The 25,196-nt window shown below is 47.5% G+C and overlaps 1 protein-coding gene across 1 annotated transcript in view; it reads left to right on the forward strand.

The window, feature by feature from the left end:
* Positions 1 to 25,196, forward strand: part of LOC309583825 (serine/threonine-protein kinase pim-1-like) — a gene marked incomplete at both ends in the record, with an annotated part of 68,775 nt that overhangs the window by 40,379 nt on the left and 3,200 nt on the right. The gene's annotated exons all lie outside the window — the stretch shown is intronic.

Below are 25,196 nucleotides of genomic sequence, written 5' to 3' on the forward strand. Positions count from 1 at the left end.
TTTTGCCCCAAGACTATCATTGCCTTGTCTACCCTGCCCTTATGTGAACATGCCTTTCCACCCTGACCATCCCTTCCCTTGCCTTATTGATTCTTAATTACCCTTCCTGACCCCTCCATGTCCTACCCTTGTCTTCCTATCATTCCAGTGCCTTGCATTGCCTAGCTCATGCATCTCCCGCCTTTACTTCTCTGCCTCCTTTTTCCTCGCCTTGCCTTGCCTTCTCCTGTGAGTATCACTTCCTTGCCTTGCCTTGCTTTTCCTACCCTACCCAAATATTTTTGCCATTCCTGACTATTCCTTCCCTTGCCTTCCTGAGACCTCTGTGCCCTTCCATTGTCTATCCTACAACTCCCTTGCCTTGCATTGCCTTGCTTCAGCTTGTTTCTTACCCCCTTTTCCCCCAGCACTGCCTTTCCTTGCCTACTCCTCCTGTGAGTATTCTCATTGCCTTGCTTACCTCTCACTTGCCTTGTAAACCCAACCCTTTACTTGCTTTGCCCCTCCTTTGCCTTGCATTACCTTCCATGCCCTTCCGCCACATTCATCTGCTTACTTCTTTCTTCCATTCCATTCCCTTGCTAGTCCAACCCCTACTTTAACGTGGCTTGCCTTTCCTACTCCAACCTTGCATTGCTATACTGACCCTTCTGTGTCCCTCTCTTGCCCTTTCTAACACTCCTTAGCACTGCCTTGCTCACTCATCCCCCACCTTGACTTCCCTGCCTCTTTTTTCCTGGTCTTGCCTTGCCTTTCCTGCTTCTCTTAGGAGTCTCACTGCCTTACCTACCCCTGCCTTGCCTTGCCTTGGCCACCCTACTACCATGTATCCTTACCACTCTTACCCATCCATTACTTTGCCCTACTTGAGCTTTCCGTCCTTCCATTGCCCATCCATACAACTCCATTGCCTTGCATTGACTTGCTCACTTACTCCCCACCCTTCACTTCCCTGCCGCTTTTTGCCTTGCCTTCTCCTTCACTTGCCTACTTCTAAATGCCTTTCCTTACAAAACCAACCCTCGACTTGCCATACCTTCCCACCACTCCCTTGCATTACCTTGCCTTGCATGCCCATCCCTCTCCTTGATTTGCCTTGGACTTTCATACCTGGTCTTGCTTTGCCTTGCCTTGTCTTTCCCATCTGAACTATACCTTTTCTTACAGACCCCTGCATGTCTTTCCTTGCTCTTCCTACCAAACAATTTCCTTTCATTGCCTTACTTAGCTGTTCCCCACCTTGACTTCCCTACCCCTTTTTCCTGGCTTTGCCTTGCCTTGCCTGCTTCTCCTATGACTCTCATTGACTTGTCTACCTCTTACTTGCCTTGCCTTGCAAACCCAACCCTTGCCTTTGTTTCCTCTGCTACCCCTCCTTTGCCTTTTGTTGCCTACATGCCCACCTTCCGCCTTGACCTGCCTATTGCTTTCTTCTCTGGCCTTCTTTTGCTTTGCCTTTCTCCTCCTTTGCCTTCCTACCCATTCCCACATATCTTAGCCTTTCCTGGGCATCCCTCGCTTTGCCACTCAATACGTTGTTCTCTAGCCCTGGTGTTTATAAGGCTGTATTTGAAATGAATCCCATTGTCTGACTCTGTTCTTTCAGTGTTGCCACAGGACTTGTTTTTAAGGGCCCAAGATGAAGTTCCAGGCAGTGGCATGAGGCACAGGGTATGTCTCCAGCTATCCAGTAGTGCCTTCTACCTTTGTCAGCATGTAAGACTAGCCTCGGCGGATTTGTGGAAGTGTGATGCCATTGATCTGCCAGGCCTCCCCTTACTTATATTTAGACAGCCACTTATATTAGTGGCTTTATCTACTTGGCCTTCTTGATTGCAGCGCATTACTCACAATCATGGATTACCCAGAATATACTGTATAGAAGGGGGACAGCCTGCTTCATCATGGTCTTCACCATGGCCTGCAGAGGCATCTCGGCTGGTGTTAAGTCCACCCCTCAGTCACGAGGCCATAGGTATGACACCTCTTCCCTGATGACCTGAGACATCATGGGCCCACCAAGCTAGAAATAACTCTCCCTTGTGTTGCCAGTACAGATCCACCTGTGATACTTCCGTCTTGCCAGTGAGCTCCACCTGGTCATTGTTACGATGCTCCTCATTAGCCTGACTCAGGCACATGATGGACTTTCATGGTCTGCTTCTCTACCTGGGCAGCAATGTTTTGCCACACTTGGGCAGCTCAGATGGGTTTCCCTCTGGGCTGCCAACTGGCCTTTTTCTGTCATGCCAGCCATCCCCACAAAGCATACTACCATGCATGAGCCAGTGCAGAGGTAGAGTGCTGGTCACTCCTCTTGCTCGGTGATATCCAAAGACAGCTGGACAGCTTTCAGCTCTGCAATCTGACTTGTCAGGTGTCCTGGGTTGCAGTGTATTCTATTACCATCCTCATGAGCCGTTGAAATCAGGTGGGGTGGTGTTTCCTTGCCTCCTCCCCCCAGACTATCTTGCTGTTAATGGCCCATCATTGTCCTGCCACATGACTCAGAAATAACTCCCTCTGGACTATCCTCTGTTAATGAGCCTAATCAACACTTGGCCTCATGACCCATTACCCCATTGTGAGATGCTCCACCCAGAGGGAGGAACCAAGCATCCCATCGTGGATATAATCTGAGATGCTGAACACCAGAGAGGATCCTTCCCACTGTATTTCCAGAGGACTGGAGCTACAGAGCCACCACTGGACCTTCTGAGGAGGAGCAGACCCTTCTTCTACAGGATCGCCACTTCGGGAGGACTGCAGCCACCATTCTACCAGACTGCCACCACCACCCTGACTAACAGGGTGCCAGGTTGTATCCTAACTCTGTCAGTTTAACCCAGTGTTACCTGCTTTTATTTTTTTTTCTTTTCCCCCTCCTTTTATTTCCCTATTAAATTGTTATTCTGACTTGGTGTCTCCCCCTAGTTTGTTTTCAAACTAGTACATAATTTGGTGCCCAAGGTGGGCCTGGCTGCTGAGAAAAGTCAGAATTACAATTTTGTATTGTAGAAGCCACCTACTCACTATGATGTTCAACATGCTTACATGGGTCTTGTACCTAGCTCTCTATATTTTTCCGTACATGGGGAGCTATCTGCCGATTGTAATGCTCCTGTGTAGACCAGGGTATGGTATAAAATTTGCTTTATTAGTCTATTATGCCTACTGCATGATAACCTCTGAGACAATGAACATAATTCGGAATATATACTCAACTTTGTCTGCTTGTCCTACTTTAGGCTGCTACATCTGGGGCCTCAACAATCATACCCAGCCCCTGGGGGGAGGATTAAAGAATGCTTTTTTCCAGCCTTTCAGACCGGACACAGCAGTTTTTGAAAATATTGAGTTCCCTGTGGATGTTAAGGATGGCATAATCTTCTTGTCAGTTTTTTTCTCTTTTTTCTCTATGACCTGCACTGTGTACACCATGCTTAGGATCAGAGCTATGGCACAGCATCCTCAGGATGAGAGGAAAAAAAAGAGCCGAGCAACAAGCACAATGTCTACACAGACTGTCGCAAAGAAGAAAGGAACCAAAAGCATAGTGACAGCATCAATCTCTACTCAGACTGTCACAGAGGAGAAAGAACCCAGACGCAAGACCACAGCGTCCATGTCCACGCAGACTGACACAGAGGAGGAAAAAACCAAAGGAGCTGTAAGCATCTCCACACAAACTATCACTGAACCAGAACAGCCTAAACCGATTGCAGTTGCCCCCGTTCAGAAGAAGAAATCAAAAAGCAAATCAGTCCGCATAGTGACTGACGAGGATGCAGCACGACCTTCGCACCCAGCAGAAGAGGCAGAGCCAGAGATCATCACTCGATCGCTATCCCTGGGTGAGCTGCGAGACCTGCGGAGGGAATTCACCTGCCAGACGAACGAGTCTATCCTGACCTGGATGCTCTGCATCTGGGACGCTGCAGCCAATGACACCATTCTGGACGGAAGTGAGGCCAGACAGCTGGGATCTCTGTCCCAGGATGTGGTCATTGACCAGGGGATTGGGAGAACTCAAGAAACTCTCAGCCTCTGGTGGCGACTGCTTACAAGTCTAAGGGACAGGTACCTTTGTAAAGAAGACCTCCAGGTGCACCAAGGGAAATGGAGCACAATGGAACAAGGTATCCGGTGCCTGAGGGAATTGGCTGTGCTGGAGATCATTTTCTCAGAAGACGAGAGATTTCCTAAGAGCCCAGATGGTGTCCAGTGCACATCACAGATGTGGTTGAGGTTCGCACGCCTTGGACCAGAGATGTACTCCCGTTACCTGGCAACGCTGCAATGGAAGGACAGTGAGGACAGGGTGGGCGTCTTGGTGAACAAACTGAGGATTTACGAGGACACCGTCACAGCCTCATTTCGCACTCATGTTTCATCCGTGGAAACAAGGCTGGCTGAGCAAGTCTGGAGCTTGATCGAAGAAGGCCATCAGAAACTGAAAAAGGAACTTAAGGAAGAGATTTACCACATCCCGCCCAGAACCAACAAGAGTCTCTGCCATTAGGAGCCGGCGTCCCCCAACCAGGGAGAGAGGATACACCCCACGAGGTAATCTCTGGTTTTTCCTTCAGGAACATGGAGAAGACATGAGTAAGTGGCATGGAAAACCCACCTCCTCCTTAGCAGCCAGGGTATGTGAACTTAAAAGAGGGGCAACTACCACAAGAAGCGCATCTAGAGTCAACGCTGCTCCGGTCTCTTGCACACAGAACTCCAGACGGCATAGGAATGATAATGTGACCGATCCTCTTGAAGGGACCTCAGGAACATATTCACCGGAAGGGAGCAACATGTACCATGATCAGTAATAGAGGGGCCCTGCCTCTAGCCAGGTAGAGGAAAGGGATAATCGGGTGTTTTGGACTGTGTGGATCCGATGGCCTGGCACATCTGACCCACAAAAATACACGGCTTTGGTTGACACTGGTGCTCAATGTACTCTGATGCCATCAAGGTATGTGGGAGCAGAACCCATTTCTATTTCTGGGGTGACAGCAGGATCCCAGCAGCTGACGGTACTGGAAGCTGAAGTGAGTTTAACTGGGAACGAGTGGCAGAAACACCCCATCATCACTGGCCCAGAGGCCCCTTGCATTCTCGGCATAGACTATCTCAGAAATGGATATTTCAAAGACCCAAAAGGACATTGTTGGGCTTTTGGGATAGCTGCTGTGGAGACAGAAGGTATCAGACAACTGAGTACCTTGCCTGGCCTCTCAGATGACCCCTCTGCCGTGGGACTGCTAAGAGTTGAAGAACAACAGGTGCCAATCGCCACAGCAACAGTGCGCCGTCGGCAATACCGCACCGACAGAGACTCTGTGGTTCCCATCCATGGGATGATTCGTAAACTGGAGAGCCAAGGGGTGGTCAGCAAGGCCCGCTCACCTTTCAACACCCCTATATGGCCAGTGTGTAAGTGCAGTGAAGAATGGAGACTGACGGTGGATTACCGTGGCCTGAATGAGGTCACGCCACCATTGAGCGCTGCTGTGCCGGACATGTTGGAACTTCAGTACGAGCTAGAAGTGGTACTCCACTGTTGACATTGCCAATGCCTTCTTCTCCATTCCTTTGGCAGCAGAAAGCAGGCCCCAGTTTGCTTTCACCTGGAGGGGTATGCAATACACCTGGAACCGACTGCCCCAGGGGTGGAAGCACAGTCCCACCATTTGCCATGGACTGATCCAGACTGCACTGGAAAAGTGTGAGGCCCCAGAACATCTGCAATGCATCGACGACATCATCGTGTGGGGAAACACAGCAAAGATAGTATTTGAGAAAGGAGAGAAAATCATCCAGATTCTCCTGGAAGCCGGCTTTGCCATCAAAAGGAGCAAAGTCAAGGGACCTGCCCGAGAGATCCAGTTCCTGGGAGTAAAGTGGCAAGATGGACGATGTCAGATTCCCACCGAAGTCATCAACAAGATCACTGCGATGTCTCCACCAACCAGTAAGAAGGAAACACAAGCTTTCCTAGGCTCCATAGGTTTCTGGAGAATGCACATTCCCGAGTACAACCAGATCGTGAGCCCTCTCTACCTGGTTACCTGCAAGAAGGACGATTTCCATTGGGGCCCTGAACAGCAGCAAGCCTTCGCCCAGATCAAGCAGGAAATCGCTCACGCCGTAGCCCTTGGCCCAGTCAGGACAGGACCAGAGGTGAAGAACGTGCTCTACTCTGCAGCCAGGAGCCATGGTCTGTCCTGGAGCCTCTGGCAGAAGGTGCCTAGTGAGACTCGTGGCCGACCACTGGGATTCTGGAGCCGAAGTTACAGAGGATCTGAAGCCAACTACACTCCCACAGAGAAGGAAATCTTGGCCGTCTATGAAGGAGTCCAAGCTGCCTCAGAGGTAATCGGCACTGAAGCACAGTTGCTTCTGGCACCCCGCCTACCGGTGCTGGGGTGGATGTTCAAGGGAAAGGTTCCTTCCACGCATCACGCCACCGACACCACATGGAGCAAATGGATCGCCCTCATCACACAGCGTGCCCGTATTGGAAACTCAAATCGCCCTGGGATTCTGGAAATTATAACAAACTGGCCTGAAGGTGAGACTTTTGGATTATCTTCTGAAGAAGAGGAAGAGCAAGTGACTCGTGCTGAGGAAGCCCCACCATATAATGAGCTACCAGAGACTGAAAGACGTTATGCCCTCTTCACGGTTCCTGCTGAATTGTAGGCGCTAACTGGAAGTGGAAAGCTGCAGTATGGAGCCCCACACGACAAGTTGCACAAGCTACCGAGGGACAAGGTGGATCAAGTCAGGTTGCAGAGCTTAAAGCCGTCCAGCTGGCTTTGGGTATTGCTGAACGAGAGAAGTGCCCGAGGCTCTATCTCTACATCGACTCGTGGATGGTAGCTAATGCTCTGTGGGGATGGCTGGTTCTCTGGAGAAAGGCCAACTGGCAGCACAGAGGGAAACCCATCTGGGCCGCTGAGATTTGGCAGGACATCGCCGCCCGAGTAGAGAAGCTGACCGTGAAGGTTCGACACGTGGATGCACACGTACCCAAGAGTCGGGCTAATGAAGAGCATCACAACAACGAGCAGGTGGACCGAGCTGCCAAGGTGAAAGTATCACAGGTGGATCTGGACTGGCAGCACAAGGGCAAATTATTCCTAGTTCGTTGGGCTCATGATGCCTCTGGTCATCAGGGGAGAGATGCAACATACCGATGGGCCCGTGACCGAGGGGTGGACCTTACCATGGACAGCATCTCACAGGTCATCCACAGTTGTGAGACCTGTGCTGCAGTCAAACAGGCCAAGCGGGTGAAGCCTCTGTGGTACGGTGGACAATGGTCAAAGTACAGGTATGGGGAAGCCTGGCAAGTTGATTACATCACCCTTCCCCAAACCCGCCAAGGCAAGTGCTACGTGTTGACCATGGTTGAAGCAACCACTGGATGGCTGGAGACCTACACTGTGCCTCATGCTACAGCCCGGAACACCATCCTGGGCCTGGAAAAGCAAGTCCTGTGGAGACATGGCACCCCTGACAGGATTGAGTCAGACAACGGGACTCATTTTAAGAACAGCCTCATCAACACCTGGGCCAGAGAACACGGTATCGAATGGATATATCATATTCCTTATCATGCACCAGCTGCCGGAAAAGTTGAACGCTGCAATGGACTACTTAAAACCACCCTAAAGGCACTTGGTGGGGGGACCTTCAAAAATTGGGAAGTGAACTTAGCAAAGGCCACCTGGATGGTCAGTACCTGAGGGTCCATCAATCGAGCTGGTCCCGCCGAGTCTGAACCCTTGCACACAGTGGATGGAGATAGAGTCCCTGTGGTACACCTGAGGGGTATTTTAGGAAAGACTGTTTGGACTAATCCCACCTCAGGCAAAGGCAAACCCATCCGTGGGATTGTCTTTGCTCAAGGACCTGGTTGCACTCGGTGGGTAATGCAGAAAGATGGGGAAACCCATTGTGTACCACAAGGAGACCTAATCTTAGGTGAGAACGGTGCATAGGGTTTCATTGTATATATATATATATATGTATGTGTGTGTAGAGTTTAAAGAAGGTATTGATTTGGGATGATGTAGATGGTAATAGAATAAGGGGTGGATAATGTCCGGGGTTGCAGTGTATTCTATTACCATCCTCATGAGCTGTTGAAATCAGGTGGGGCAGTGTTTCTTTGCCTCCTCCCCCCAGACTATCTTGCTGTTAATGGCCCATCATTGTCCTGCCACAAGACTCAGAAATAACTCCCTCCAGACCATCTTCTGTTAATGAGCCTAATCAACACTTGGCCTCGTGACTCATTACTTGTGAGTATGCTCCACCCAGAGGGAGGAACCAAGCATCCCATCGTGGATATAATCTGAGATGCTGAACACCAGAGAGGATCCTTCCCACTGTATTTCCAGAGGACTGGAGCCACCACTGGACCTGAGGAAGAGCAGACCCTTTTTCTACAGGATCACCTCTTCAGAGGACTGCAGCCACCATTCTACCAGACTGCTACCACCACCCTGACTAACAGGGTGTCAGGTTGTATCTTGACTCTGAGTTTGAAACAGTGTTTTCTTTTATTTTTTCCTTTTCTTTAATTTCCCTATTAAATTGTTATTCTGACTTGGTGTCTCCCCCTAGTTTGTTTTCAAACTAGTACATCAGGGATGAGGCAACTCTTGGTTCTTAATTTAAAAATTAAGAACAAATTTATTAAAGGAAAAAAGAGAGAGAATAACAACAAAAAAAAATACAATCACAAAAACCAATGCAGGATCCAATAGGATTAACACTATAAACCGGGTCTGCAGTGATTAGAGACTTTGTTGGCTGAACCAGCTCAAATGTCCCAAAGCAGTGACCTTGCAACGCTGGGGTGACTTCAGCTAGCCTAAAGTCAGAACAGTTAAAATTGCCTCTTTACAGAGCCTGTGCTCCCAGCGTCAGACTTCACTGGCAGCTAACCTGAGGTGAAAAAGCGCTTCTAGCCTTGTGTTTAGGAGTTTTATAAGGTTTGGGTCCTGCCCATGACCACCCATTGTTCAGCCTCTGTTGTCCTGGATGATTGGTGGTCTCTTGAGATGAGGTAATCTCAGTTTACCAATGGCTTGCTGTTGTCTAGGGGAGCATTATCTAGGTGATGTCATCGGCTCTAAAGGCAGGAAAAGTCTTCATTAAAATTCTAGGTTGCTATGGAGCTAAGTTGCAGGGTAACGGACTTCTCGTCAATTAGAGAGCCTTCCTTTTCACCAAGGCTCCAAACTCTTTAAACTTCTGAAGTCAAAAACACTTGGTAAAATAAACATTAAACTTGGTTACAGATACTTCAGAGAACTTTTAAAAACGGGATAATACACTTGGACATAGGCTGGGAATAAAACATTGTAGGTTTAACACCTTCTAGGCACTAAAAAGGGAAACAACTTGTGGATCTTTTATCAACAAGGGGATTTTAACAAAGAACCATATAAAACACCTTTTAACTAATTAATTATGGGAATAATTTTGAAACTTGATAACTCAACTCGGTTTATGGGTGTTCCGGTCGGGCCAAATTTAGAAATATATCCTCTGAGAGAAGGTACAACCACCCCTTCCCCCACCAGGTTCGGGAAAAAATAAATTTTCCTCGAAGGAAAGTGAAGAAGATAAAACTATTTATTTAACAAACACCTGGGAAAGGAAAATAATGTTAAATGGTAAAATCTTTCACTGTGGAGGAAAAAACCTGGGAAAGCGTCTCCTCGGAGCTGGGGCTTGGCCCAGGGCCAGGCCCTCTGTGCCTGGTGGAAAGTCCTCCCGATGTGCTCTGAGGTTGAAAGCAGTCCAGTAGGAAAGGGAGAAAATCCGGAGAAGGAAAAAGCAAAGTCCAACTCTCAGTCTCTCTCCGGAGAATGAGAAACTGAAAAAACTGGCCAAAAGCTGACTGGAAAGCAGCAAGCTGGGTGCTTCCTCGCTCCCCTGCCGCAGCTGGGGGGGAAAAAAAACCTGCTATCTTTCTATGACCTTGAACGAGCTGCAAACTGCTTGGAGAAAGTTTTGCTCAGTTTTTTTTCCTCTTCCCTCTCTCAGGCTCAGTTTAGAGGCATAGAAAGGCACAAAAATTAATTTCTGGGCATAGGCAGCGATATGGGATACACATCATAACGTTACCCCAAGACATTCCACCCCTTATCCCATATTGTTGGCTCAATGCCCAAACTAAGATATTTTAATTCTACACACACATTAATACGTATATATATATATACACAGCTATATATGAACAGTGACAGTGACACTCAGCAAGCAGTGGTACACAGGCATTCCACATTACAGTGGTTCTCACCCAACAATCAGATCTCCCTGTGGTACACAACGTGATGTTCCATCTTTCTGCATTACCCACCATGTGCAACCAGGTCCCTGAGCAAAGACAACCCCACGGATGGGTTTGTCTGTACTCGAGGCAGAATTTATCCACACAGTCTTTCCTATCAGACCTCTGACATGCACTACTGGGACCTTATCTCCATTGGTTGTATGCAGGGATTCAGACTGGGCTGGACCAGCTCGATTGATGGAACCTCTGGTGTTAACTAACCAGGTGGCCTTTGCTAGATTCTGTTCCCAATTTTTGAAAGTTCCCCCACCCAGTGCCTTCAAAGTGGTTTTCAACAATCCATTGCACCGTTCCACTTTGCCTGCAGCTGGTGCATGGTAAGGGATATGGTACACCCACTCAATGCCATGTTCTCTAGCCCAGGTATTAATAAGGCTATTCTTAAAATGAGTCCTGTTGTTGGACTCAGTTCTCTCAGGGGTGCCATGCCTCCAAAGGACTTGCTTTTCCAGGCCCAGGATGGTGTTCCGAGCAGTAGCATGAGGCACAGGATAGGTCTCCAGCCATCCTGTGGTGCCTTCTACCATTGTGAGCACATAGCGCTTGCCTTGGCGGGTTTGAGGCAGTGTGATGTAATCAATCTGCCAGGCCTCCCCATACTTGTATTTGGACCATCACCCACCATACCACAGAGGCTTCACCCGCTTGGCCTGCTTGATCGCAGCACATGTCTCACAGTCATGGATCACCTGGGAGATACTGTCCATGGTTAGATCCACCCCTCGGTCTCGTGCCCACTTATAGGTGGCATCTCTGCCCTGATGGCCTGAGGGAGGCATCATGGGCCCATCGAGCTAGGAACAACTCTCCCTTGTGTTTCCAGTCCAAGTCTACCTGTGACACTTCTATCTTTGCAGCCTGATCTACCTGCTCATTGTTTTGGTGTTCCTCATTAGCCCTACTCTTGGGGACATGGGCATCTACATGGCGGACTTTCACAGTTAGCTTTCTTACTCGGGCAGCGATGTTTTTCCACTCTTCAGCAGCCCAGATTGGTTTTCCCCTATGCTGCCAATTAGCTTTTTCCCACTTTTCTAACCATCCCCACAGAGCATTGGCTACCATCCATGAATCAGTGTAGAGGTAGAGCTTTGGCCACTTCTCTCTTTCAGCAATATCCAGGGCTAGTTGAACAGCTTTGAGTTCAGCGAGTTGGCTTGATCCACCTTCTCCTTCAGTGGCTTCTGCAACCCGTCGTGCGGGACTCCATACAGGTGCTTTCCACTTTCGTTTCATCCCTACGATGCGACAAGAACCGTCGGTGAAAAGAGCATAGCGTGTGTCTTCTGATGGCAGTTGGTTGTATGGTGGGGCTTCTTCAGCACATGTCACTTGTTCTTCTTCATCAGCGAGACCAAAGTTTTCGCCTTCAGGCCAGTTTGTAATTATTTCCAAAATCCCAGGGCGATTCAGTTTTCCGATATGGGCGCGCTGTGTGATGAGAGCAATGCATTTGCTCCATGTGGCATTGGTGGCGTGGTGGGTAGAGGGAACCTCTGCTTTGAACATCCACCCCAGCACTGGTAGTCGGGGTGCCAGGAGGAGTTGTGCCTCAGTGCCAATTACCTCTGAGACAGCTTGGATTCCTTCATAGGCTGCCAAGATTTCCTTCTCTGTTGGGGTGTAGTTGGCTTCAGATCCTCTGTAACTTCGGCTCCAGAATCCCAGTGGTCGACCTCGAGTCTCACCAGGCACCTTCTGCCAAAGGCTCCAGGACAGACTATGGCTCCTGGCTGCAGAGTAGAGCACGTTCTTCACCTCTGGTCCTGTCCTGACTGGGCCAAGGGCTACAGCATGAGCGATTTCCTGCTTGATTTGGGCAAAAGCTTGTTGCTGTTCAGGGCCCCAATGGAAATCATTCTTCTTGCGGGTAACCAGGTAGAGAGGGCTCACAATCTGGCTGTACTCAGGAATATGCATCCTCCAAAAACCTATGGCGCCTAAGAAAGCTTCTGTTTCCTTCTTGTTGGTTGGTGGAGACATTGCTGTGATCTTATTGATGACCTCAGTGGGAATCTGACGCCATCCATCTTGCCATTTCACTCCCAGGAACTGGATCTCTTGGGCAGGTCCCTTGACTTTGCTCTTCTTGATGGCGAAGCCAGCTTCCAGGAGAATCCGGATAACTTTCTCTCCTTTCTCAAACACTTCTGTTGCAGTGTTCCCCCACACAATGATGTCATCAATGTACTGCAAATGTTCTGGAGCCTCTCCCTTTTCTAGTGCAGTCTGGATCAGTCCAGGCAGATGGTGGGACTGTGCTTCCACCCCTGGGGCAGTCGGTTCCAGGTGTACTGCACACCCCTCCAGGTGAAAGCAAACTGGGGCCTGCTTTCTGCTGCCAAAGGAACGGAGAAGAATGCATTGGCAATGTCAATAGTGGCGTACCACTTCGCTGCTTTGGACTCCAACTCATACTGGAGCTCCAACATGTCTGGCATGGCAGCGCTCAACGGTGGAGTCACTTCATTCAAGGCACGATAGTCCACAGTTAATCTCCATTCTCCTTCAGATTTGCGCACAGGCCAAATGGGGCTGTTGAAGGGAGAGTGGGTCTTACTGACCACCCCTTGGCTCTCCAGCTCACGGATCATCTTGTGGATGGGAATCACAGCATCTCGAGTTGTCCGGTACTGTCGGCGATGCACTGTCGAGGTAGCAATTGGTACTCTTTGTTCTTCCACCTTCAGAAGGCCGACTGCAGATGGCTTCTCTGATAGTCCAGGTAAAGCGTTCAATTGCTTAATGCCCTCTGTCTCTACAGCAGCTATTCCAAAAGCCCACCTGAGTCCCTTTGGGTCTCTAAAATACCCGTTCCGGAGGAAGTCTATGCCCAAAATGCACGGGGCCTCTGGGCCAGTCACAATGAGATGTCTCTTCCACTCATTTCCAGTCAGGCTCACCTCAGCTTCCACCAAGGTCAAATTTTGTGATCCACCTGTTACACCAGAAATAGAAACAGATTCTACCCCCACATGCTGCGATGGAATTATTGTACACTGCGCACCAGTGTCAACCAAGGCATCATACTTTTGTGGTTCTGATGTACCAGGCCAACGAATCCACAGAGTCCAAAAAACACGGTTTTCCCTGACCTCTACCTGGCTAGAGGCAGGGCTCCTCTATGCCTGGCTATCCTTCTTTCCCTGGTCCTGTATCTTAGAGGTTCCTTCATGGGAATTGGACATGCCATCATCTTTTCATTCATTTCCGGCAGTTTGGCTACAGGCAACTGGAGCTACTTCCTTTTTGGTAGATCCTCCTTTCTGAGACTTGCGCTCCTTCAATTCACTCACTCGTGCTGCCAGAGCAGAAGTAGATTGTCCACCCCACTTCCTTATGTTTTCCCCACTGTCACACAGGAAATTCCACAGCTCACTTCGTGGGATGTACCTTCTCTCTGGGGAACGTCCGCGGAGAAGGCACTCTTTAATCTCCTGGAGACTCTTTTTCATTTCATCTTCCATTTTCTGCATATGTGTTTCCACAGCTGCGATTCTTGCATGTGTTGGGCCATGCACAGAATCTGCATATACTTGGAGCTTCACTGCCATATCCCGCACGGTCTCATTTGCACCGTAGTCCGGTTTCATTATTGCTAAAGCAGAAGCGTATTCTGGTGGCCCAAGATGTATGAGTTTTCGCCACATGTATGGAATAACTCTGGCCCGGTCTGGACTCTTCAATCCTGGGTCATTTGTGAAGACAACCTCTACCACCCCTAGTTCTCTCAGGCATTGGATCCCTTGTTCTATGGTCTTCCACGGGGTTTGCTGCATGTAGAGATCATCTCCACACATATATCTTTCAATCACGCCTGTCAAAATCCGTCTCCAGAGACTGGTAGAGTTAGCCTCCCTTTTCATCTCTTGGTCGATCACTGGATCTTGTGACAGGGATCCCAAATGCCTCACTTCAGCACCGTCCAGCATCACATCATCACCTGCCGCATCCCAAATACGGACCATCCAACTTAGTATGGATTCATCGGACCGTCGGGTGTAATCCTTTCTTAGGCTGTGAAGGTCCTTTATGGACATGGACTCAGTAATGGTTTCTGTGCCTGAGTCTGTTGGTGGTTTTGAGGTTCCTTCCCCGGCATCTTTTGAGGTCCCTTCCCCTGCATCATCATCATCTTTCACTGGGCGATCAGTTTTGGTTGTGTGCTTTTTCCTCGTGACAGGAGCCACTGTCAGTGGCTTACACTCTCCATCTGGTTTGGGCTGGCTGTCTGGTTTATCTGCAGCCTGAGTGACTGGGGTATCTGCAGGCTTTGCTGACTGATCTTCCTGCCTCTCTACCATTACCTGCTGCAATGTGCAATAGGCATATGCCAAGGCCCAACATATTGCAAGGAGCTTGTTCTCATTAGAATTGTCATTGTATTTCTCTTTCAGATATTTTGCCACCTCAGCTGGTTTCTGAACTTGTTCAGGGGAAAAATTGCAAACCATTGGGTCAGAGAATTTCTTCAGGATTTGGCCTATATCCTCCCATTCCCCACACCACTCAGGATGTTCCACCTCTGGGTCAGGTGTCTCGGTAGTCGCCCGGGAAATCTGAGCTCTTATTCTAGACAAGCTGCGAACCACATAGAGGAAGCTTACCAGATAAAATACCAGGAAGGTGGTCTGTTTAACATCCAGGGGAAACTGAACACTCTCAAAAGATAACCTATCAAATTTAAAGGGAAGGGAAACCCCGACTCCTCCTCCTCTAACAATCTGGGTGCAGTTACTAATAAATTCCCAAAACAGGCTACTGAAGCTAGGACGGGGGTTAGGAGGGAGAAACCACTTATCATACACACTTCGAGCAGCTGCCTGTACCTCTGTCAACTTCTTATAAATCATTATCACCGAGCACAGCAAAATAGAAATCCGAATTTGTGTCCCTGCTCTGCAAAAATTCCTTATCAAGGATAAGATCGGACCAAGCTGTGGATAGGCAAATAAGCCTAGGGACCAGAAAGGCACTAGTACCTTAAACAAGCCTACGGACCAGAAATACATGAATACATCAAGCCAGAGAAATGTTATGAACTCAACCAGCATGGTGACTACTTTACCCCAACACAAAATAAGTAAATTCAAACCAAAATGTAATTAGCACAAGTTTTTTTTCACTTTCCTTCGAGCCACACAGTTGGGCGCCACTAAATTTGTTCCGGTTTGGCCAAATTTAGAAATATGTCCTCTGAGAGAAGGTACAACCACCCCTCCCCCCACCAGGTTCGGGAAAAAATAAATTTTCCTCGAAGGAAAGTGAAGAAGATAAAACTATTTATTTAACAAACACCTGGGAAAGGAAAATAATGTTAAATGGTAAAATCTTTCACTGTGGAGGAAAAAACCTGGGAAAGCATTAGAGTCCTCCCTTTGGTCTCCTCGGAGCTGGGGCTTGGCCCAGGGCCAGGCCCTCTGTGCCTGGTGGAAAGTCCTCCCGATGTGCTCTGAGGTTGAAAGCAGTCCAGTAGGAAAGGGAGAAAATCCGGAGAAGGAAAAAGCAAAGTCCAACTCTCAGTCTCTCTCCGGAGAATGAGAAACTGAAAAAACTGGCCAAAAGCTGACTGGAAAGCAGCAAGCTGGGTGCTTCCTCGCTCCCCTGCCGCAGCTGGGGGGGAAAAAAAACCTGCTATCTTTCTATGACCTTGAACGAGCTGCAAACTGCTTGGAGAAAGTTTTGCTCAGTTTTTTTTCCTCTTCCCCCTCTCAGGCTCAGTTTAGAGGCATAGAAAGGCACAAAAATTAATTTCTGGGCATAGGCAGCGATATGGGATACACATCATAACGTCACCCCAAGACAATGGGTAATTTGAATATGTAATAATTAAACACTTAACAATCAGAAGTTAAAAACACTTAACATGCAAAAGCCAACACTTAATTTCATATATAACAGACTTCAGCCACCTTGTCCTGCAGTAGCTTCTGCAACTCTCTGAATAGCAGAGACCCTTTTCTGCACTAGCAAGGCATGGAAAATGTCCTCCCTAAGCTCTTTTCTGAATTTCTGTCGGCTCTCTTCAATCCTCTTGTCCAATTTCTCCGTATACTTGGTCCGGTCTGTTTCCATGGCTGAGACTTGGGCTCCTGTTGGTGTGTGGAGAGTATCTTCGTATATCTGGAGCCTTCCTTTCACAGCACTGTTACAAATAGAGGGGGACATTTAAACAAGTCCCTGCCTCTGCCCAGGCCTCTAGCAGTAGACAGTAGCTTTACTGAGGTGGCCAGTGTGGCAGTGTATTCTATTACCATCTTCATGAGCTGTTGAAATCAGGTGGGACAGTGTTCCCTTGCCTCCTCCCCCCAGACTATCTTCTGTTAATGAGCCCATCATTGCCTGGCCTCATGACTCATCATCCCATTGTGAGATGCTCCACCCAGAAGGAGGAACCAAACATTCCATCCTGGATATAATCTGAGATTCCAAACACCACAGACACCCTTTCCACTGGATTCCCAGAGGACAGGAGCTACAGAGCCACCACTGGACCTTCTGAGGAAGAGCAGCCCCTTCTACAGGATCACTGCTTCAACAGAACCACATCCACCACTTCAGGAGGACTGCAGCCACCATTCTACCAGACTGCTACCAACACCCTGACTAACAGGGTGTTAGGTTGTATCTTGACTCTGTCAGTTTGAAACAGTGTTTTCTTTAAGTTTTTCCTTTTCTTTAATTTCCCTATTAAATTGTTATTCTGATTTGGTGCCTCCCACTGGTTTGTTTTCAAACTAGTACAGCCAGCACCCCAAAACCCACTCTCACTCACATATTCTTAATAGTGGCCGATTAGGTCTATTACAAAATTAATGATTTATTTAATAGAAACAATTTAACAGACATAAGACTTTAACAGATTACTTACTACACAGGATAAACAAAATAAATACTACTAGTAGATAAACCATAAAGTGAGAGAGTGAGGTACCTATGATGCCATGACAATTTTTTGCCTTTTCTTTTATACCCCTATTTTATCTTTTTACAACTTCTGTATTCTTAGTGCTTTTTGCCTACATTCTTGGACTTGTTTGTCAAGCTGAGACACTAAACATTTTAGAGGCTTCATAGCTAGGGATCAGTGTGCCCAAGAGCCCAAGGTCCTCTCCAGAACACATTCCGTAAACCAAGATAGAACCATCCAGGGGAAGGTTCCTTGGGGAGGGGGGCTCACTTGAGTCTCTCATTGGGGAATCTTTGATAGATATGCTAATTAGTAAAACCTATAATGTTATACCCAATCTTTGGGGACATACTCGGCGGGGTGCATCTCGATGCATATGACCTGGACGTGTGCACCTAAGGATCCTTAAAATAAATACCAAGGTAAAATCCCTTTTCCCCTTCTAACCGTGTATGACTCTTGATTTTAAGACCAGGAAAAGGCATCACCTATATAACAGCTAGTGAAGAAATAGTATAGATTAGGATTTAATGTATCTTACCATCCAGTTGCTGAAGGGGAACACATAGAATCCTTCCTCTCAATTTCTGGAAAAGTATCCATGAAGATGCGTCCAAACTTCATGGGAGAAGCCCTGCACTTTTCGAGGGAGTGTGTAAGAGGCTTCTGTCTCGGTGATAATTTGTGTGGCTTTTATAGCGTAAAGTAGTGTCTTTTCAGTCAATAATTCCTAATTTATCTCTCTTTACATCTTGCTCTCCAGACCACGATGATCTTACCTTCCTTGGCACCAGAGATAACCCGCTGCCATCTGGCCTGTTATCTCATCCATATGCACCAGCTGATGAACAGAGCAGATAAGCTTTCTGTGGTAGAGGTGGGAGGGCGCCCTGCCACAAGTGCTCACTGTCTTGTTCTCCTCATTCCATTGCAGCATGTCTAGGAAGTGGGAGTACCCTCATGGCCTGAGTCGTGTGAGCTTCAACCACACCAGTGTTGTACATTTTACAAGGTCTGGACTTCTAGTGGCTTGGTTGTTATTTGAGAAAATGATCTTTAGCACAGCCAGATGTCCCATGTGTTGGATTCATTGCTCCATGGTTTTCCAAGGGCCTTGCTGCAGGAAGAGGTCTTCTTGGCAAAGGTATGTCTCCCTCACTTATTTTAAGAATCGTGGTCAGAGGTTCTGGCTTCCTCACGATCCCCTGGTCATCACCCGCATTATGTGACAAAGATCCTGAGTTCTTCACTTCAATACTGTCCAAAATTTTACTGTTGCCTGCAGTTTCCAAGGTTTCGATCAACCAGCTTAATATGGACTCATCTGTTCGTCAGGTGAGGTCTTTCCACAGATTGCATAGACTTTTTAAGAATAAGGATTCAGTGATTATTTCCAACTTTAAGTCCTCTGCTGGATGTGAGGGTCCTGCCTCCCCATCATAATCCACCGGGCAAACGGATTTGGTCTTGGATTTTCTCCTTTGGACAGGAGTGACTTGCTATTGGCTTTGGCTGCCCGTCTGGTTTAACTGCAGCCTGAGTGACCGTAGCGTCTGCCAATCTGTCCTCCTTCCCCTCTGGCTGTAGGTGCTGCCGTTCGGTATCAAGCAGCATGAGATAAACACTAGCCAGGGTCCAGCACAATAAAATGAGTGTCTTCTCTGGACCTGCCACTACAATTTTCCTTCAAATATTCTGCTACCTTTTAACAATCAGAGGGAATTCAACATTCTCAAAAAGTGATTTGTCAGACCTGAAGGGAGAAAAGGAAGTGAAAGGCTAGGAAAAAATCATCCTCTCCTATTTCCCCAACCAGCTTGGTGCAATCATTAATAAACCCCCAGAAGTAGCAGCCCAGCCCAGGACAGACAAACAGCAACCAATACACATCCCAAATGACTTTCATTGCCACTGATGTTATCTTTCCATAAACTGATATCACAAAGTATATCCACAAAAAAATCTTGGTTCCTCTCTGATCTGAAAAAGGATATCATGGTGGGTAAATGGCCCATCTACACAAACATGAAACAACATTGGATTTCAGGAGGGCATGAAGAAATATCACAGACAATTAAATATTTGTTGGATACCAGAGTTTTAAAATCCACTGCCACAGCTTGGAACAATCCAATATGGCCCATCAAAAAGAATGGTTGGTCATGGAGAATGACTGTGGATTTTAGGGTATTAAATAAGCACACTCCCCCACCTCTCATGATAGCTGTACCAGATACTGTTGCTTTAATAGAAAAAATTCAGAAGCATTCAGAAACTTGGAGTGCTGTGATTGATGTAACCAATGCGTTTTTTACTATCTCTGTTGCAGAAGGGCATTGGGATCAATTTGCCTTCATGTGGCAGGGCCAGCAGTGCCCTCTCAACCCATTGCCTCAGGGGTGGTCAACTCTGCCATGGGATGGTGGCTGAATCTTTGGATAAGATACAGCTGCCTCCTCATATGCAAATGGTTCATTATATAGATGATATCCTAATTCAGGGAAAACACGAGGAAAAAGTACAACAAATGCTGAAATTGGTTGTGGATCATATGAAACAGAAAGGCTGGAAAATGAATCAAAAAAATTTATGGACTGTCCCAAATGGTGAAATTTCTAGGAATTCAGTGGCATTGTAGGCATAGGGAAATATTGCCCAAAGCTCAAATCATGAAACCTGGGCAGGAAAAATGGGAATATGTCCTTGCAACCAAGTGTTAATGTGAGAATAACTAGATGTTATAGAATATTGTTTTGCAGGTCCTGTGTGATTACATTTACCTGTTTACTGCAATGGTCCATTTAGAAAAGGATATTCTCCATGTGGCTTGATAAGAAGACCGATGACAACAGTGATTAGTTTTCATGGGTGGGAGAGGACAACTTAACAATGAAACTGTTGTTGATATTGCTGATTTTGTGTTATCATTGCAATCAGAACATAAGTTCGGAAAAATAATCTAATTGTTGCCTACAAATTGATGAAAATGGAAAAGTGGTAAAACAGATAACAAGAGAAATGAGAAAATTAGCTCATGTACCTATCCAAATGTAGAAAAGTTGGGAATTGGACATATTTTCATGGCTGCCATGGGGGAAGTATGTGCTTTCCTTTCTCCTTTGCACAGCCACTGTTTTAATTTTTGTTCCCTGTCTAATTCCCTGTTTTATGCAACTAACTAGGCATGTTTCAAAAGGAATGTGAATTATATCTATGAGTAATGAACTTAATTCAAGAAGAAGAGGAAATGCCTTTACGTCTAATACCTAAATCCAAGATTTTATGACTGAAAGAATTGTTACGAAGGTTGTAATTCATCATGTAGTTATGAAGATTGATTGAAGTACTAAGTACTGAGCAACTGGCCCTGAGCCAAACATGACCTCTGGATGAACCTTCCAACTATATTTGTTTCCACACACTGACAAAAAATATGCAGGATCATTAGCACTATGATGTATGTATCTGCTCATAAAGTAAGTGTTATTAGCAGTAGGATAGATGTATCCTCTCATTAGCAAAACACGCATTTACCTTTCCCTATTTAGAAGCTGGGCAAGGCCATGAAATCCAACATCTGGCCTTGTTTGGAGATACTTGATTCTTCCTTGAGCCCTTGCCAGGCTTAGCAGGAACCCAAGAGGAGGATGAAACCAGATGTTCCCGCACTGGAAGTGCTGTCAGTTTGTTTATTCAGCACTATCAAAGCTGGGCCCTCTCCCAGCGGGGCTGGAGCCTCAGCTGTGGGTGGAGGCAGCTGCAGGAATTCCCAGTGTCTGGGAGTGGCTCTCCAGTCCTTGGCTGGGACAGCTTCCCCCAGCTGATGGGTGGCTCTGGGTGATGGTAAAGTCTGAGGGTAACTGGGGCTGGATCTTGGTTAATCACTGCAGGCAATCTTTGGCAGTGATGACTGGGGGCATTGCTGAGCTGCTCCTTCTGTGAATCTTTGCTGCTTTGAACTGTAGGAAATTACATGGATTCCTTCAGTTGGTGTCTGTGTCTTTGCTGCTGACCCTGCCCACTGGCAAAACAGTCCTCAAGGGCCACATATACACATCTTCTAAATACCTCTAGGGATCGTGACTCCACTGCCCTGGGAAGCTTGTTCAATGCTTAACAATCCTTTTGGTGAAGGAATTTTCCTAATATCCTCCCTAAACCTCCCCTGGCACAACTTAAGGCCACGTCCTTTGTAATTCTGAGAAGATACTGACCCCCACATGGCTACAACCTCCTTTTAGGCAGTTGCATAGAGTAATGAGGTCTCCCCTGAGTCTCCTTTTCTCCAGGTCTCCTCATCTCCCTCAGCTGCTCCTCATCAGACTTGTGCTCCAGACACTTCCTCAGCTCCATTGTCCTTGTCTGAACACACTCCAGCACCTGCATGTCTTTCTTGTGAGTGGCCCAAAACTGAACACAGCATTAGAGGAGTGGCTTCACCAGTGCCTAATACAGGGGGGCAGTCACTGCCTTGGGCCTGCTGGCCACACTATTGTTCGTACAGGCCCGGTTCCATTGGCCTTCTTGGCCACCTGGGCACTACACTGGCTCCTATTTAGCTGCTGTTGACTAGCACCCTGGTCCTTTTCCTCAGATACAAACAGAATGAAGAAGATAAGGACCAAGAAGACAATTCCAAGAGAATGAAGTAATGTCTGAAGGAGGCCGGCCCAGTGTCTTGGTTTGAAAGACAGGTGTCTGCTAAGGAAGGCAGGAGCCCCCCCTTGGAATGGCAGATGCAACCTCCCTTCCCTGCAAGTTATTATAATTTTGAAATCAAGGGCTTTTAGGCAAAGATGTGGGAAATAGGAGTAACAGTTCTTTACTATTATATATCTATATGTGTATAACCAGTCAAACAAACAGCAATAACTATGGCAGTAACAGCAAACAATCACAAACCCAGTGCCAGCCTTCTCGGCTGTCAGGCCCTTTCCCCTCAGGTGCAGTTCCGCTCGCAGCCGGCAGGGGCGCTGGCGGCTCCCGGTGAGCAGGGCAGGTGCGATGGTTCCCCCGCGGCTGCAGGGGGCGCTCCGGAGCGAGCTCGGGGAGCACGCGGCACCGGTGCCCTGGGATCCCGGGAAGGGATGGAACAAAGGAGCTTCACAAACCCCTGGGCAGCCGATCCCGGTGTCCGGCCAGACCCTCGGGAACAGCAGGCTGGAACGGCAGGCTGGAACAGCAGGGACGAGCACAAATCCCGGATGGCAGACGAGGTGTGTCCAAACAGGGAACCCCCCGGAGGTCTGCGCAGGCAGGGAGAGCACAGCTACAACATAACAAAGGCTCGAAGCAATGGCAGGGGCAGGGCGGCCACGGCCTGGCTCCCAGCGGGGCAGGGAAGGCGGGCTTTGGGATCCCAGGGCTTCTCCAGCAGAAGGAAAAGCAGCCGAAGAAAGCAGCCTGCCTCTCTGTCCAAATGCTGGAGACCGACAGCCCACACACCCAGGTGAAACAAAAAACTAGCCAGCTCTTTTGTTTTTCTTAACTACCCAGCCATTTGCTCTCCAGCAACACAAATGGGGAAAATTCCTTTAACAGAAAAACAAAACCCAAGAGAGCTCCTAAAACCCCAACACTCAGCAACAGTGAAAACCAGTAAAAATTCAAGTGACCATGGACAAGAATTAAGTGATTGGACTTGGGGATCGGATGGTATAGGTATAATTGAGAGGTGTCCCTGGAGGCACCCAGATCGAGCCGTCACCTGAAAACTATAACAGAGGGATTGGATACCTTCACTTGAACCTTCCATTCATTAGCAGGATACCAGAGTCAGAACCTTTTCCAGTGGCTGGTGTGCATCAACCTGTAACATCAGGAAGTTGTGATTCAAAGGTGTGTGCACACATGCCCAACAGCTCTTCTGACCTGCATGCACAGCTGACAACTCAGCCCACTGCACCCAACCATGGTTCTTTTGACTTTGTACCTAAGTTGGACAAGGCAGATGTTGCTCAAAGGCCTCAAGTAGCTGTGAACATGGTGTCACCAAATAGAGCAGAAGGGACCTGACACACGAGTGCTGAAACTGATGTGTGGCCTGCTGGAAAACTCTGCAAGGCAAAGCCACTGTGCTCACAGACTATTAAATCAATTAGCAGTATTCAACATTATCAACTTTAACTAATGATATTGCCCACAGCCAGGGTCAGATTTTTGCAGAACTCAAATGCTTGCTGGGTGGCTAAGCAGCAAGGACAAAGTTTGCAGCCTTGTGTCCACAGGGCAGCCCAAAGGGCATTAAGAGCATTTGGGCATCCCTCTTTTCCTAGAAGATAATTTTTTTTTGAGATGGCTCTTGTCGCCAAAGGTACATGCAACCCTTGGTAGGCTCAGACCAGGTAGGCTTAGGTTTGTAGGCATGATGCAAGCCCAGGATTATGGCAATCAGCTCTAAACTGCATCCAAAGAGAGATGGATAATCGATATTCTCCAAGCTTCAGCTGGGAAAAAAAAAATACCCTCAAGGACAGACACAAGCAAAGAGAAGTTTTAAAGATCCCTGAATTGAAAATCACATTCAAAAGAAACCTTGGATGGTTTCTGTTGAAAGACAAGGGTTGTCTTTTGCCTGCTTCCTGAAAATTTGGGATAAAATTGAAGATATTTACCTGGTCAGGGGAGAGGAGAAGAAAAAAGAAAGATATGAACATTTCTATTTGTCTTCATCAGTTTGCCTCATCACCCATCATAAAGCTGCTGCACATCCAGGCATGAATTACACAGTCCCTCAAGAAGGTGTATGGATCACTGCCTTGATAACACTCAGCAAGGCAAAGCTGGCACTAGTGTGCATGCCCTGGATGGCAAGCAAAGAAACACTGTGTACTAGTTTGAAAACAAACTGGTGGGAGGCACCAAATCAGAATAACAATTTAATAGGGAAATTAAGAAAAACAAAAAGAAAAAAAGGCAGAAAAAACTGCTTCAAAGTGAAAGAGTCAGGATACAACCTGACACCCTGTTAGTCAGGGTGGCAGTAGCAGTCCGATAAGATGGTGGCTGCAGTCCTCCTGAAGTGGTGGATGTGGTTCTGTTGAAGCAGTGATCCTGTAGAAGGGGCTGCTCTTCCTCAGAAGGTCCAGTGGTGGCTGTTTAGCTCCTGTCCTCTGGGAATCCAGTGGAAAGGGTGTCTGTGGTGTTTGGAATGTCAGATTATATCCAGGATGGAATGTTTGGTTCCTCCCTCTGGGTGGAGCATCTCACAATGGGGTAATGAGTCATGAGGCCAAGTGTTGATTAGGCTCATTAACAGAAGATAGTCTGGAGGGAGTTATCTCTGAGTCATGCAACAGGACAATGATGGGCCATTAACAGCAAGATAGTCTGGGGGGAGGAGGCAAGGAAACACTGCCCTACCTGGTTCCAACAGCTCATGAGGATGGTAACAGAATACACTGCAACCCAGGACACACTGGCTCCTGCCTTTAATGGTCAATGTTACAGGGCTCTCTCTGACTCTTTGCTCACTGGATTTGCTCAGGACTGGAGTAAGAAATACAAATATTTTTGTGCTCAGTGTGAGGAATATTCAGCAGCCACATCAAGGACTATATATAGCAAATAACTGCTATATGGACCATAGAGTATGGTGACATTTCCTAAAATTAGAGGACAGGAGACAGGTACTTACTGCCCTTCTCCTGGTGCCTGGGATGTGCTTCATTTCTTGGTGGCAGGACATAGGGAAAGACTGACCAGAAGACCTGCCGAAGCTCAGTTACTGACCTCAAAGAAACTCAGCACAAACCCTTCGGTTCTTTTGTGTGTAGTGGAGTGGCCAACCAGCACCCAAAGATTAAATACAACTATATTTAAAAAAGCACTGGACAGAAGAAGTGAGAATGTAACCCCAGCCCGAGTTTGGGATCCAACCCGGAGAGCATTGTAAGATTCACCCCCTGGAGT

The sequence above is a fragment of the Coloeus monedula genome (assembly GCF_965178545.1).
Source record: "Coloeus monedula genome assembly, chromosome: 33".
Taxonomy (NCBI): domain Eukaryota; kingdom Metazoa; phylum Chordata; class Aves; order Passeriformes; family Corvidae; genus Coloeus; species Coloeus monedula.